This window comes from Lissotriton vulgaris, chromosome 9 (genome assembly GCF_964263255.1).
Source record: "Lissotriton vulgaris chromosome 9, aLisVul1.2, whole genome shotgun sequence".
NCBI classification, from domain to species: Eukaryota; Metazoa; Chordata; class Amphibia; order Caudata; family Salamandridae; genus Lissotriton; species Lissotriton vulgaris.
In genome coordinates this window covers 570,658,597-570,661,584 of record NC_141697.1, presented here as the reverse complement: position 1 = coordinate 570,661,584, position 2,988 = coordinate 570,658,597, and the positions used below count along the sequence as shown (strand labels likewise).

The 2,988-nt window shown below is 45.4% G+C and overlaps 1 pseudogene; it reads left to right on the top strand.

Moving 5' to 3' along the window:
• Positions 1-1,610: 1,610 nt before the first annotated feature.
• On the top strand, positions 1,611-2,622 carry LOC147691847 (syncytin-2-like; annotated as a pseudogene).
• The last annotated feature ends 366 nt before the right edge of the window (positions 2,623-2,988 follow it).

Here is a 2,988-nt window from a genome sequence, read left to right as displayed (position 1 = left end):
GATTGACTGCAAACTACATATACCACTAGACCCGCAATTAGATCAGCCTTGCGCAGCTCAAGGAGACTCAACTCAGAAGTTAAGCTCTCCAACTTCAAAGCATTCAGGCAACACTCATGAGGCCCAGAAAACAACAGACCCAAGTCTTGATTGCAGCTGCTCTCCACTAGTGGTCAAGTTATGCTCTCACCATGACTTATTACTGCTCCTAGTAGAGAACTTAGGGGTATATTATCAACAGCCAGCGATAATTATCTCTGGCCGCGCTTAGTGATAGATTTTTTTTATCACAGGCTATCGCAGGAAATTATCGCCATGCTAGCGCTGTATCAACAACGCATAGCGCAATGGCGATAATTATTCCTGCGATAGCAGTATTTTCCATGGAACATCTCTGGTTTTCCAGCGATGTTCCATGGAAAACAGCGATAACCTTGATGATACGACCCTGTGGTCGTATCAGCATAATCCACCCCCTATGTTGTGAATACGTAAGTCAGGATTTTAGCAGGCGTTCGTTTTTGGTGAAAACTGCTGTTATCGCCAAAAACTAACGTCTGCTAAAATCCTGAGGGCCACCTTGTAAGTATTGCAATGTGCATTTCACGATAATTTACAAGGTAGTCCGTCAGGGGTACAACCAGCGACGCCTACTTTGCATCTCATTAGAGATGTTAAGCAAGGCATCTGCAAAACGGCTGCTAACATGCGCTAATGCATGTTAGCACCGGCTTGCAAATAGGGCGATAAGATTATCTCCGCTTTTTTGGCTTTTAAAGCCAAAAAGCAGAGATAAGGCCCTTGTAAATATGCCCCTTAAAGGCATTACAAAGTCACACTCTGAGAACCTGTACAAAAGTAGACCGAAATCTCTGCACAATTCCCAGTCAGAAGGAGCTGACTAAGGAAGAGTGCACACATGTAGATAATAACACGCCAAAGAACACCCCTCCAGTCACCACGGTGAGTGGGCACGAGATGGGTGACTTTGTTGATACACTGTATGGGTATCGCCTACTACTGCTGTGGCACTGGGTGGCCCGTGGGAGTACACCCACTTTTTCCTCACCCCTATAGGAGTAGTCTGTCGCACATGCGTTGGTACTCAAGCAAGTAGGTCACGCATCGGAGTAGGTGCTTTCACACAAATTAAGTCACCCCGGAAGTGTTGCCCTAGAGCCTGGAAACCACTATGGGAAAAGGGGGTTAGGTAGAGTAGAGCACACAGGGAAGTGAATCATCCACAGGAAGGGGCCACATCTGGGAAGGATGCACCCAAGGTGGTTAGTACAGTGAGAGTGGGTCTATCATAGGAACAGCTTGCCTGTGGGAGAGGACCACATGTGAGTTGCCTACGAAAACACGTGCCCAGAAAGACAGTGACACATGGGAACGGAGCTCGCTTCATTATCATCCGTGTATCTTTGTGCACCCCTTCATATGGGCGACACTGGCAGGTGTGGGGCTCCTGGGTCATGGAAGGTTCCCCCGAACAAGTGAAATAGAAGTCTCTGCTCCCAGCTGACCCGTAGGAGTTGCGGGCAAATGGATCCGTTTTTACCCCTGATCTATGACATTCTGATGTCGATGTCAAATTCCCCTGTAGGGTCATGTCTTTATGGAATGGTACTGATGTTATTCAGGATGCAATAAAAATGTGTGCACAAATGTGGGACAACAACGTTGCGCGATACACTTGGATAGATAGTACAGTGAGCCCTCATACAATCCTGAAACTAATATCGGTTTCTTTGCGTTTCAGAGGAAATGGCACCGTTAATGTAGGATGCAATACAAACTGTAGAGCCACAATAGCGAACGCTGACTTGCAAGTGGGCACCTCGAGCCTCATGGACTACTATTGGCTGTGTGGAGAACTACTATACGCCTAGTTACCACCGAACTGGGGTGGCCTCTGCACATTGGTCACCTTGCAATCCCCTATCTTGGTAGTTCCTGGAATTAATATATCAACTGTACATGAATATCCCATGAACCATCCAGCTACTTTGTTACATCATCATCAAAGACTGAGAACAACAGATTATTATGACACCACCACATGGAGCGATATTCCTCAAGAGTATTGGTTTTTTAATGACGCACAACTGTTCTTTGGGAGCAATATTTCATTTATTCAGGTTAAGGCAACAGGTCGATGGCTGCAGATAAATAGTGGGAGCTCCTCAAGTGCATCAACACTACAAAAGATGGATTCAATGCTAAAAAGGAAGAGATGCATGCTATAAGAATGATGATAATGCAGCACCATTATGTACTTGACCTTATGACGACCATGCAAAGAAGAGTATGTGCCAGGACAGGAACTGCTTGCTGTATCTTTATCCCAGCAAATGATGCGGACAATGGAACTTTGTCAGAGGCTATACAAACTATGTACAATCTACAGAAGGAAATGGTAGATGAAGGAGGTTCCCAGATAATTGGTTTACCAGATGGTTTTTGTTTCTGAAATCCTGGATGTCTGGGCTGTTGGAGGCCTTGTTGCCAGCTATTGTGGCCCTACCAGTTGTGTATTGTACTATCCAATTAGTCTTAGCATGTTGTATAAGGATTGGTACCAAGGTGGGAGGGATGTTTCTAGTTAGGGTACCAAATTGAGTAGCAGATGCTTCGAGCAACATATATCACCTAGTGCCAAGTGTAAACCAAGGTTTTGATCCAGGAGTTGAAATATCAACTAGAGGGGAGAATGTTATGGAAGAAACAAATTATGAAAACACGGCACAACAGCAGATAACAGCAGAGTGTGTCACACAGCTATACATGGGGAAAGCACAGTACAGGGCAAAAACTCGTTGTAGGAAGGTAGGAACCTTCTGCATGGTTACCCCCACTTTTTGCCTGGTGTGTTATGGTTTCTGACTAGGATCCTGCTAATCAGGACCCCAGTCTCTGTGCTTTCTCCCCTAAATTGGTTATGGTGAGAACTTATGAGGATACACCAGTAGCCAATCTGGGATGTAC